The sequence below is a fragment of the Rutilus rutilus genome (genome assembly GCF_951802725.1).
Source record: "Rutilus rutilus genome assembly, chromosome: 20".
NCBI classification, from domain to species: Eukaryota; Metazoa; Chordata; class Actinopteri; order Cypriniformes; family Leuciscidae; genus Rutilus; species Rutilus rutilus.
This window is the reverse complement of record NC_140225.1, coordinates 29439353-29453203: the sequence shown is the minus strand read 5'-3', so window position 1 is coordinate 29453203 and position 13851 is coordinate 29439353. Positions and strand designations below refer to the sequence as shown.

Sequence of the window (13851 nt, the reverse complement as noted above, 5' to 3'; positions counted from 1 at the left end):
TCTTAATTAAAGACAGTGAAATGTTCACGTAGGTGTATTTTCAATGAACATATTACTTAAGCCTTCACTTGTTTGTGTTACGCTTTATGACTGAAGTAGCTATTATGGCCAGCAGCGTGCATTTTTAGGTGTTGAAAGGAAGTGTGTTTCTAACCAAGCTGGAGTCAAAAGGGAACCCATTTGATCAGTGCCAAAAGCCCCCACATGCTCGCCCCCTGCCCCCCATTTCTTACATCTGTGGCACAGAAACTATGCCTGAGTACCCCAGAACTTCACCTGCCCCAAGCACACCCCCAACACACACATACACACACACACACACTCAAACCCCCATCAACTACCACCTTTAGCGGCCCCAGGAGAAAGGTGTGTGAAAAGAAAGCCATTTGCCAGTTCACACAGGCACACACATACGTACACACAAACAACAGTGTGCAATATCCACAAGAGCATAGACTGATGGAAGTTTAGTTTCCTGTTTGTCTTGGCTGACTATTTTGGTGGACAGTATTGTGTCATTGAGAGCTTGTTCTGTCTGAAGTGTTTGTATTTAACTATACTTCAGGGACAAAACTCTCCTGGAAGTTTGCTAAATCTGACAAACCCCCTATTTTAGGACATCTTCAAGGTGAAAATGATTCATAAATAGTTTATTATTATTATAAAAATGCATTATTTTTTAAAAGGTACAGTTAGAGTTTAGATTAGGCTTAAAATACCACTCTTACTTTTGCTCTACAAACCCCTACTCTAAGTATTCAACTTTGCTGCGTAACATGTCCTCGGCTGTTTGTGCTCTGTGTATCTTAAATGATGGGATTTGTTAAGGAACGATGTGCTATTACATTGAAGAAATCATACCGTACAATTTTGCACCTTAGCAAGCACTTAGCAGTGCTCTAGCAACTACTTAGAACACTAAGCAAACAACCACATAACATCAAACAAGCAAACACCCCTAACAGCCTTGCATTGTGATTGTGGGACACTTTTGAATGAAATGACAGCGATCGCTAGTAGACGTTTATACTTGACATTAGTATCCAATCAATCTCCAATTAATTGAAAATGACTGTAAACACTCCTTAGAGAGAGAGAGAGAGAGAGAGAGAGAGAGAGCGCACAGTGCTTGAGATGAAAAAAGGTAAAGAAACCAATGTCACCCCGCACCCCACAAAGAGTGAGCGAAAAAGGGATAGATTAGACCGATAGAAAGTGGTAGAAAGGAAGCTGACTTTAATACAGAGACAATGAGCGTTGCTTTGATCAGATCGAAACAAAAACGGAAACACTTTCAGGCTCTGCCGTAAATAGGTTTGTACAGCGCTCATTACGGCAAACTTGAGAAATTAGACTCGTTTCACTCCCTGCTTTGAGTGCTTCACTCTGACAGCTCAGCATTTGAATGGGGAACAAAACAACACGCAGCACGTGAGGAACGGATGACTGACCTTACGGACAATGCAATCGTCTCGCCTTCCGTTCCCAACTGTCTTTTACTCAAAGGACGTCGGAAAGTCTCAACTGAGGCCACAAAGATGAAGGAGAAAGTGTGAGAGCTCAGGATTGATGTAAGAGGTAGTTGCTGAACGTCTCTTTTCCTCTGAATCAATGTGTGAAGGAGCAGTCCTCATGTCTGGCCCCTGGTGATAAAGATAGCGGCAATTAGCGAGCGGCACAAACAACACACGCAGATGATAGCCTTCTGTCTTAGAGAAATATATGTGTTGCACAGTTCAAGAACCAACCGCAGAAGGAATGCGCTCTTTGCATGTCACATGAATCAAACGGTAAAGCCATTGTGCCGAGAAGGAAGTGTGAAGTGGGTGGCAGTACAAGATAATTCTGATGAGCCATTCGGTGGAAGAGGAGGAGAGGAAAACAATAAGCGGAACGGAGACTGATACAGAGGAGACGGTGAAGGCTTATGGGGTAGCTACACCCTAAAGCTGCTCTTTAATCAGTTGTTTTCAGTTCCCAGTTATTAGCTGGCTTGCAGGGCGAGTGGAAGAGGGAGTTTTGCAGGTCTGAGAATAGCATGGAGAAAGAGGGAGAGATGCTAGCTAATTACTCTTCACTCACAAGTGTTTTAGCATGCTGTAAAGCTGGCGTGAACACATTCCAATAAACTTTGTGGTGAAATAAAAAACAAAAAACAAAAGGCCCTAAACTTCTGTTAGTTTTCCTGCTTTAACTGTTGTTTGTTTTTTTATTTTATCTGAACAAAGATAGCGAGACTGTGCCAGGCATCCTGGAGAGGAATGCTGGGTGCACTGAGCAGCTTTCCTGTTCCCGTGGCCGTGAAATTGGACTCTTTGCCCCCCTCCTTCCCATTCCTTGTTCCCTCCTGATTTTCACTCTCTATCTCACAAACAGTATTTTCTTGTTTAATTTAACAAGAAAAGAGTAATAAATGGAAGCCATTGCTCCAAATCCCGCTGTGCTTATGTTTTTGCACTCGGCTCCCCAGTGAAAGGGCAATTTGCTAAATTATGTGATAGAGTAATTAGATGAAAGCCAGGCTTCAGATTGTTGCTATGCTGCCACAATAAGGACTGATCCTGGACCAGCTGAATATTAGGCTGGCTCTGGGCTTCGTCCTGTTTGTACACAGAACCGGAGAGCGAGAGGGAGCCTCCATAACAGCTCGTAAAAAGCAAACCACAGCACAATGTGCAATCGCTCCCCCCCCCCCCCCCCATTTTACGTGGTGTTTGTGTTCAAAATGAGACTGGAAGGCATAATCGCTTTTAATGCAATTAGGCTCCAATTTAGCACCCTCTTCACACACATGTAACAATTCTGGTGGAGGCAACATTCTTGTTTTTTCTCTTACTCGCTGGGAGCACATTTTGCCAAACCTCAACTGTGCTGCATCTTGAGCAGAACCAGGTGTGAAAAACGCTATAACTCATTTCTGCACTCGATGGACTGAATCGTGCAGAGGGCCCTGAGCTGGTTGGACCAGCAGAAGGGGGAACGGGCTGTGTCCTCTTCGGGGAGTTGGGTTGAATTTGTTGCCCCATAGTTGGAGGCTGGAGTCAGGGGGAGAGAGTTGGTTTGAATTGGCCTGCTGATGATTTCCTGGGCAAAATTACAGATGTTCAGCATATGACCTCCTCAAAAAGTAGTGCATGGAAAGCACATAGGGGTTTTCAAAAGGCTGGGGTTCTCGGTTTTACTAAAACAAAACAAAAAAAAAAACACTGAAAGGGAGTCATACATTTGGCTCAAAGCAGTGAATTTTCCTACATGCTCAATTTAATTCACTAAGTCAAGATAAGATTTGCACTAACATGTCTCACATATTAATCCAAATCTATGAACTTGTGCAGTGTAGAAAAATATGGAAGTGCTGTGCATAGCAAAATAGGAACGTTACAAATGTACTTATGACCAACAGATAGATCCACAGTAAAAAAAAACAAAAAAAGCCATTGTATTCATAGTTCTTAGCATTAGATACCATCCTGAAAGTTGTCTGTGAAATGGTTGAGATGGTGCTGTGTGTTTGACATTGTTCAAACAGCAAGACCCGCCACGCATATCACCATAGCAACTGGGTGCCCTGACAGATCTTATCACAAGGGTTTGGACCTGATGATGTGTTGCCTTGACCACCTTTAGTTGTCAAGCTAGCCTGTTATCGCCTCAATGAAAACTTTTGAGAGACTTAAATTGCACATTGCAAACACAAAAATAAAATTGTAATTTATCAAACATGCAATATTTTCTAGACAATATATAATTTCTAAAATGTAAATTTTTGCAATGTGTCTTTATACAATATTTTACTATGGGAATGAATTCTTTGACATCCATCATTTGAAATCCAAGGAATACCATGAAATTGAAGAAAGAAACATAAACACCCCCAGAATTGTCTGTCTACGTAACATCACAGGATCCATTTTGTATCGCGTAAAAAACATGGGCACCATTATTGCAATTGAGGCTCCTGGCTGGCTCCTCTTTGTCAAGAAAAGTAACATCCTTGTAAACAAACTTTAGGCATGGTAACATTTAGCCAAGAGCCCACTCTGAATAGCCTTGTCAAAAAAGCCACCACATCTATTAGAGGTCAGAGGTCAACTAGGCCTTAGACGCCATTAGTCCGTGGTTGTTTATTGCCGTGAGATGTCAGCGCACTGATCACCCATGGCAACCCCAGTGTGGTACTCCGCATTTGGCCTGGTGGGGAGCCCTACTCTCAAGTGTTCTCTCACCTTTACCACACAAGGCCAAACCTCAAAAGAGCCATGCACATACACAAATCAAATGACCTGGAGCTCTGAGTGTGCATTGTTTTTACTTTCATTCACTCGTTCATTCATTTTTGACTAGAGCAGAAAGTCCATGTAGATTAATATTTGCAAATTGAATTTAGCAGCCTAAGGTCGCTGGTTATTTCTTAATTTCATCTAAGTGGCAGTGAGTACTGGAGGCGCCATAAAATTGAAATAGCTTCAAGGAATTCTTCAGACAGTGAGGATCAAGCACTGTGGATCTTTGAGAAAAAAAAAAAAAAAGGCTTCTTTCTTGACTCCATCTGTACTTTATGTTCTTCTGAACTGTGCTTCTTTGCTTTTTTACCATGTTTCTTTCAGCCAACTGGGTCTTTACCTCAGCTGTTGTAGGTTTTTTTTTTTTTTTTTTTTGGTCTCTGTGGTGTTTTTGTTTGAGAGAGAGGATACATGTTTATTTGTGTGTGTGAGACATTTGGAAGCAGTGACTTGATGCTTTTTTATAAAAGTTGGTGTCAAAGAAGAGGCAGCTGAGTCAATCTTAGGGCTGTGGCTGCCCATTGAGGCAGGATGCGCCCCCCTGCTCCCACATCTTGTAATGAAAACATCATCAATTACCCCACTGACAGGCCCCTGGGATGTGGGGCAGGCAACTCTTTGGGGCTGGTCTTTGTGGATAGACAGCCCCCTTCACCCCCACCCCTCACCCCTAGAGAGGGAAAGAGAGAGAGGGTGGAAAAAGACTGTATATCCATCATTGGCAAGGCTTCGAGGGTGACAGCGTAAAAGGCACTGGTGTGTCATGGGCAGAATGGATTGAATTGGCAGACTCCACATGGTGCAAGAAGAGGTGGATGGACGCTGCTCTGTCACTGCTGACACAGCCTTTCACAGGCCATCTGTGCCCTGATTGATGAGCACCACATCAGTAGACGTTTTTCTACCCAAGCCCACCACAGCGTCCCCAACATCAGCTGCACCTTTGGACTGAGGCTTTGGAACAAAGACAGAACAGAGCTTAATTGACACCACTCTCTCTTTCTGCGTCCCGACGCAGTTGGTTGGCTCCTTTCCTCTGTAATGTCCCTGAAAGGCAGTTAAGTTTTACTTCATGTAACCTCTGAACTGTTGAAACATAGCTGGTCCAGATGAGAGTTGTCCCTCAGACTTCCTCGCTGCTCTCTAGAACCTGACAAATTTATAATGCCCACAGGGCCAGCCACTGATGCAGCCATGTCATTGGAGAAGACAGTGTTCATGTATATCCACTAGTAGGCCTACACAGGTGGGCCTCACTGAATTCCATCCGTCCAGCTTGTTAACATGAACTCTTAGGAACTTTCATTACGTTGTCAGTTAGAGAAAGTTATACTCCGGCCTGCTATATCATAACAGTATTGTATTTCATTATCAGCTACTTGTGAAGGATTAGCCACTAACGACTGTTGAGTGTGAGATCATGCTAGGCCAGCATGGTCTCCTGTCTGCATACCAGCCATGGCATTAACGTGACAAACTGTGCTGTCTGTCTCTCAATTCTAGTTTATGTGTAATCCCACTAAAATGCTTTGTCAGCATGAACTCTGGAAGAAGCTTGGAACTCAGGTGTGGTGCTCTCCTGAGCAGTCTGTCTGTCAAAGAAATTCAGTAGCCTATTGTGGAAATACAGTATAAATATCCTGAAGTCTGGTACATTCCATTTAGATATCCACTAATCACTCAGTGTTGGTGACCATGGTAGTGTTAGTTCGGTTGTCATTGGGATGGACTTATGGGGCATTTAGGGAGGATGTTAATCAGGGATTATGGTAGATGCTTGATCCACAACTGCCAGAGCTGGGAAGGGCAGAGTATACAACCTGAGGTGACATAAGGACAGTCATATTTGGATGTCTATACAGCATTGTCAATTTGAATCTTTGGGTGTCAGTCCAGCGTGTTCTATTCTGTAATGCATCTTAATCCTAGGAGTACTGTTGGCTAGAGTTTAGCTATGGTCTTGCCAAGAGTTAAAGGTCCATTGATGTTTTTAGATGGCGCTATGTGTGGAGATTCAGACCAAGCTTTGCTGATTTACCCTAGCTATGCTGTAATCGTCAGTGCTCAGGGATCTTTCCGCCTGCAGTCACCAGCTCAATACCTTTTACTTACAGCCACTGCAGAGCATTCCCCCACAGAGCAGAGCTCCAGCAGTCTGTCCCAGATACTCTTGGCTCACTCTGTTTGTGTGTGCATGTGCGCCAGTGTATGCCTGATGGATTATATGGCAGCAGAGACGCGGTAATCAGTTTGCACGTTTGCTGAACTAATTTATCAATTCGGTTCCTCCTACTTGTAATCTCAGCCATGCGTGCTGCTCTGAGCTCATTGTGCTTTTCATCTGGGGACAAACAGTTCTTCAGGAGAAAACGGCACTACCCTCAGGCCTCTTGATGGGTTTTTTCCCCTTCATGGAGTCACAGAGCATCAACAGCGTAATTGTCTGGCAATGTGTCTGAAAAAAAAAAAAAAAGTATACAAACATTGAAACACATGCACTCATTCCTGCATCAGTATCACCTAGAACTGACACTGCTTCATTTTGCATCCAGTTTGCAAGCGAAGTGGGCCAAAACGGGCGGCAAGCATTTTATAGTTTTTCATTAACTGTGCTGTCTTGGAGAGGAGATAAATGAAATTATTTTATACCATCATGCGTAAGTGCATACATAGTTTAATGGAGCTAGCATGTCCTGTGTGCTGAATCCAAAACCCTTTTAAAGTGCCGTTGTCTTTGTTGTCATTGATTTCCCAAGGTGATGAACAAAGGGTAAATGGTCTCAGACACTTAAAACCTCTTAGATTTGTCTTTATTTGCCTTAACTTTATCCAGGACCTGGCATATACTCAACTATTGAATAGGATTCTCTCCATTTAGCTCTGATAGTGGATCTTGACCTTTTCCTGCCGCGCTGAGTGCATGGTGTTTCCTGTCGCAATAAGGGATGCATGGCTGCATGGGAGCTGCATTGAGAGCACCTGCTGATCCATGTCGTCCCCATAGAGATTTCAGCGTGCAGCCAGGGGATCACTCCCTAGTGTGAGACATCTGCAATATGTGTCTTGAACCAGACATGGCCGTATTTCATCAGATTAGATTCAGACGTTAATAGAAAGTGTGAGTTCACTAGGAGAGGAAGAGAGTGCTAGTCTGTGGGCCTTTTTATTTTTATTTCTCTCTGTTATCAGCGGAGTGTTTTAGCTGTGGTGGAAAAGGAAGCAGACAGAGGCAAGGCGCTGCTCACTTGTTTGTTACGACAGATTAAGTCATCGATTTGTATAAGCTGTGCACCGATGGAGAAGGATCTGTCTTCCGCTCAGAGAGAGAGAGAGAGAGAGAATGAAAGAAAGAAGAGGTGGGAGAAGGAGATAAAATGAGATCACAAAAGAAGAGGAAAGGAGAAATATGTCTCTGTGTTCTTCTTTCCTTCACTCTGCCAACTATTATCCAGGCAGTGAAATGGCATAAGGGAGCAATTGTAAAATACCTTTACCTTTTTTAACTCTTTTCCAACCGTGACCAGGTTTCTCCTCCCCCTCAGGCTCTCCATTGAACATTAATTAAAATGGCCAGGGCAAAAGGGTAATTATGATAATAACATAATAATATCGTGCAGGTTATTAGAATTTTTTGTGGTTCCGAAATTGCTTCCTTTGAGTATCACATTTCAGTGGAATTAGCTAAAGGATAATTTCCTTGAAAGTAAAGGCATTGGAAAGGATTCTTTGGTCAAGGTGCAATATAGTAACCCGATTCTCTTAACATTTAATGCACCATGAGTTCCTGCTCCTGCCACTCGGCCCCCACCTTCAACAAACCCAGTTTTGACTGTTGGGAGGCAGGAGGGTGGAGTAGCTTGTGTACCGAAGCATGCATTAATAGCCCTGCTTTGCATTTCACTCGCAGTCCTCTGGACAATAGCTAAAACAATAATTTGGGTGTTTATCAGCTTTAAATGATCTCAAGCCGCTCTGATTTTGTGTGTCAAGCACAACCGCTGGCTGGCACTCTCCAGAGTTGGTGTGCCGAGGTGGCATGTATACTTCTTTGTCCATGATGCTACCTGACTGACTGTGCTAAAATCCCCTTCCCCACAGATATTAGACTCCCCCGCCTAGTGCCAGCAGCCTACCTCCAGCTGCGGTCGGCGTGGCAAGGCACGGCGCAGCTGAATTGCTTTTGAATGTTCCCCCTCAAATAGGCTGTAATTACAAGCTTAAAGAGGTTTAGTGGTCCAGTAAACTACATAATCACCCCTGAATTAGCCCGGGCTCATCAGCCGCAGTCCACCAAGCTCCAGTCAGTGTTTGCAGGCTGGCCCCCTTATTACCGTGTGACTGTGAACAGCAGGTGTGGAACAACATGCATCCCCCTTAAACACAGACTCCCCACCCTTCCACTGGTATCTGTAATGAGACTGAATAAGAGGCTGCCTACCCTACTGCGACTGGCTTTTATATCAGTGCCTGGACCTGGCTTACCTCTTTGCAGGCGCTTGAAGCTAAAGGCCACCTCATGAAAAATATAGCTCTGCTCTCCTCTATGTAAAGCTATTCAAATACCAGCCACTTTCTTCAAATGAAGTGGCTTACAAATCCGGGTGTCCAGATATGTGTTATTTTGTCTTTTGCCTGTTGCACTTTGCATTTTTGGATGCAAAGCCTTTAGCTAAAATTTGATAATGCTGATTTAGAGCATTGTGGGCTTGGAAGTTTACACAGATATGGATAGATCTGATTTGTATTCCAGCCCACACCCATCTTTTAATTTTAGACTTGCATTCTGTCCTCAGTTGCCTTTAAAACAAGAGTGCCTATTCCCGACCTATAAGAACTTGTGTTACACCCTATTCCCTAAACCAAAAAAAAAAATGTTTTTAAGAGGATGACTAATTAAAATGCTGGAAACCAAATTAAACATATCCTCTTTTATCAAAAGTAGAGATTAAATGGTGAAAAAAATTCCAAGGGTGAAATTTCCCCAGCTTTAGCTTGTTGTAGTACAAGGATTTCTAAAAACACTGTGTGTGAATAATTCATATGCCGGCTTTGTGTTGACTTAGCTCGCTACAAACTTAGTGGCGCTCCCAATGAAGCATTCACACTTTCTGTGAGCCAGCCAGTCACCAACTCCGCCAGGGCATCTTAAACCCTGGCCTCCAGTTGTTTTCCAAATCTACGATTTTTCTCTCTCCTTTGTTGTTGTCTCATTGGTGAATCAATCTTAGGAAGAAATTGGGTTACAGAAGCTTTGCTGGTTTTTTTTTTTTTTCTTCTATAAGATTCTCTCTCTCTCTCTCTCTCTCTCTCTCTCTCTCTCTCTCCCTCTCTCTTCAGTTTCCCATATGATGTTTTGTTTTTCCTTAATGAAGGACAAAACGTCATGTTTATGCCACGTACACAAAAAGGAATTTGAAATGTCTCAACTTTTCCTCAGCCAAGAAAAATCTCTGAGGTCAAGACTTATTGTGCTTTCTTGAGAAACAACACCTTTCAATGATAGTAAATAACTTTTCTACAAAGCTGGGATGCCTCACATGCCTATCTTACTGACGTAGACAACAAGTGCATAATTGTCTAGAGAGATGATAATGCTCTTAGCCAAATATCAAGGGTAATCCTTCCTCCCCCGGCCTAAGGTTTGGGTTGGATGTTGTAGGTGGCCCTATCTGCAGAAGGCCTGAAGCTGTGGCTCTGGTACAGTTAATGCTAGCAGAGCTGGAGTAGGTGGAGCACTAAACTTCAGACATAATCCTGTTTTCTCAAGGACCAAACCACGGAAGAGCGGTGGACGCAGCCCACATGTACAGTGGCTGGTTCTGAGATGGGATATGGAAATGATACTCAGTAGACACCTAGGCCAGAATGGCCCCTGGATCAAGCCTTAGGCATTCCTCAGGGGCAGCTTGGCTTCCATGGGGATTAGCCACAAGGAATATGGAAGTGAGGCTGCAGTGGAGACCTAGCTGAAATGAACCCTCACATACCTTGAAAGGACCCACTGACCTTAGTCGCCCCTGCAACGTATTTAGTATTAGACATCACATTTCTCTGGGAGATGGGCACTTAGTGGAGGCATTGTCAGATGGAGCCACAAGGATTAATTCTGTGACTGTGTCCTGCGACTCAGTGGGCATGTTACATTTTTGTGCCATGCCTCCCCACTAATTTTCTGTTTGAGGAATAAGCACCATGTTCAGCACACTTATTTTATTAAGTTAATCTTGTATGGAAAGCTTCTTTAATCCAAATCACACAGGATAGAGAGAAATGTTCCCTTAAATAGAACATAACGATAATAACGGTAATGTGGGTAATGAAAGCAGCAGAGTGGGGGAGAGGGGGATTGTGGCTGATTGTAATTAACTGGTTAAATGGAACACAAAAAGATTTGTCCACAGCGATTGGGGGGAGGATGTGTTCAGTATGTGGCCTTAGCCAACCCTGGGAGTTGATGGGTAAAGAAATACTGCTGGGATTCTGGCTTTTTTTTTTTTGCGGGGGAAGCAAAATGATGAAGAAAACGCAGAGATGAAAAGAACTTCCAAAATAGTTCTCCCCTCACAGTGAACCAGAGAATCCTGTCTAAGGACCTGATAAGGAGCGCAGCTGGAGCTCATCCAGACCTCCTCCTCCCTGTTCTACATAGACACAACTCTCCCCACAAAGACATAAAGGCAAGAGTACACACCTCTCATGTTTCTGCTCTCATAGTCTGAGTTGTACCTCTCAGCTTTCAGGGTACAGTGCAGTAAATACTGGAATTCTACCCTCTCCCACGGAAAGGTCTCCTGACACAACTTGACTCCTCATATCTTGGCTGTATTCAAAACAGCATTCTCGGCCATCGCTCTGAATTGTGGGTAAGGAGAGCAGAGTCAACCGAGGGTTAGGGGGGAAGTCTGAGTTCTGTTTCGAGAAGCAAAGCTCTACCAGTGAGAGCACGAGAGAATGGGAGAGACCTGTTCACCTCTCTTATCTTGCTGATAGGACACGGACTCTACGCTCTTCCCTGTCTGAGGGGGGGTCACGGAGGAAGACCAGGAGGGACAATTGTTGATGCACTGGTACACACACACACACACACACACAAAGATAAGATACATGATGGAGAACTGAGCACGGGGAGGATCGTTGAGCATCGTTGGCTTGGTATCCACCAGTGCAGAAGAGGCTGGAAATTCTGATGAAAGGAGTAGTATATTTGGACAAGACGTATCATTAAGATAGGCGAAGGGAAACAGGGAGGATTCGTTGAGACTTTCCATCTGTTCTTTAGGCAGTGTTATTGCTTTCTCACTAAAGCATCACGAGACCCTGAGAAAACAATTCTCACCCAGTACTGCTGCCAAGAGGATTAAAATACTCAGTCGCTCTCTGACTATAATAAAATCTGTTGGTTTCTCTCCGTTAAACCAGAATCTAAATCACACTGTTTTGACGCATAGAGATAATTTGGTGTTTGGAGACCCACACAAAAGGGAAAAAAAGGATGTCTAAACATATCCATTCATGTGTTCATGAAAGCTTTAAATGTTATGAAATACATCAGCAAGTATGGAAAAGATGTATGAGGAGATTGTTACAAGAGTTGGAATGGATGAACATTTAGGAATGTCATGAGGGAAGGGGTTGCACAAATCTGAAATCAGAGTCACCTACAGATAAGAGAAAAATATTGTCGCAACAATACAATTTGTAAAAAAAAAAAAAAAAAAGGCCAAATCAACAATAAAAATAATAATAGCTCAAAGTCTGCTGCAGTAAAGGAAATTTCTTTATCACCTGTTGTGATTGCAAATAGACTCTGGACAATTTACTTAAATACCGAAAAAAAGGCAGGACCTAAGTTAGAGGTGTATCTGGATGTTTTCCAGATATGATAAGTACAGTAATAAGTGTAAATAGGGCCTCAGTCAGTGCTGCCCCATTCTACTCAAATACTGGTGTGGCTACATCGGGGTCATTATGACAACAAAGGTGAGGCACATATGATGCTGTAGGCGAAAGAGCTTGACCCAGTTGGCGTTTGTACAGGAATCCTGTTTGGGTACTGCTGAATGTTCACAGTCGAAGCCACCTGTCAATCACTGAACAGGTCTTTGTATGGGGTTTCTAGGATTTAATGAGAAGTTAGGATAGGATTAGGTTACATTTAAGTTGAGCTGAAACTTGACTGCTCGTTTTCTCCACCCCATTGTGCATTGTTGTAACATTTCATTTTGTAAAGTTGTCTAACAAGTTGCCTTAGTTGACAGTCCTCCCACTACTTTTCTTAAAAGTGAAGCCAGCACATTGCATTCTTCATTTTATACTTCATCAATATTTTTATGATATTTAACATTTGAGTTTTAGTGTGAATCATTCCCTAGTTACCCCTACCTTTACAAGTTTGGACCACATAATGTTTGACTCATAAAACATAGCTGTGGAAGAGATTTCAAAATAATTTTGTATGTAAATGGTCTGGCAATATGATAATTTCTTCTTTCCAAATTGTGTTGTCTGAGTAAAACGGAATTTAAAAGGTTTTAGTGTAGGAGAGGTAGTGTGAAGAACACAATGATGTGTGAATCTCATCCGGTCCCAGCGCTCTCATTCCTGGAATTGCAGTGGCGCAGAACTGGAGTCATTGTGGGGCCGGCAGCAGAACAGGCAGCGTTAGTGCTGTCATATAGCCTTCGGCACTGCCTTCCCCCCAAAAGTCATGAGGCCTCTGATTCTTTTGTCCAGACATGTACTTCAATATAGGGCTGACTAGCCATTGTGCCACACTTAATGCCATTATTTTCTACACAGTCCGTGTTTAAAATTGGGCACGACTTCTTCCCTCTCAGATGATTTGGTGAACTACAGAATACGACAGGGATGAAAGTACTCTAATGTTGGAGTTGATTTTATGATTATAGTTACCATTACATTTTTGATGCTCACAGGCCTGCTATCAACGATGATCACTGATCAGATGACAGTGAGAAAGGCTGGAATGTTGTTTTCTCACATTTCCAGTCCTGGGCCTGGTTTCACGCAAACTTTACCATTGTAGTTTATAACGACAGACAATAGAAGGAGATTTTTTTTAATCTACTCTAGAAATGGCTGGAGGTGTCACTACAATTATAACTTTCTGCATGAAATAATCCACAGTTTGTTCCAATTACCTACAATTGGATCACATGAAAATGACAGAGCGACAGGAAAACAGCTTGCTTTCTCTGGCAGTACCAGTAAATAAACATGCATTCAGCAACATGAAAGACATTCCAATTTATTATTGCTCAAAAAAGAGCAGACAACCCGTGGCGCCAACCATTTTTACATTTCTGTTTGTTCATTTGGAAGCCTTGTTCTTATTATACTTCTCAAAGGGTGAATCCGAATGACAATTGATGATGTCTTCCTTTGCAACGCTATATGTTAGATCTACGTAAGTAAAAGCAAATTATATCCACAAGCGCCCTTTCCTTGCCTCATACATGGCTCAACCAGTTACTGTGCTGCAGTGTCAATGATGTTGACTCATTATGGATTGAAGTCGCTGTTTAACAGCAATCCATTGTCACATTGC

General features: G+C 42.9%; 1 protein-coding gene across 2 annotated transcripts in view; it reads left to right on the top strand.

Moving 5' to 3' along the window:
• meis1b (Meis homeobox 1 b) overlaps window positions 1-13851 on the top strand; it is a 62022-nt gene that overhangs the window by 30622 nt on the left and 17549 nt on the right. The gene's annotated exons all lie outside the window — the stretch shown is intronic.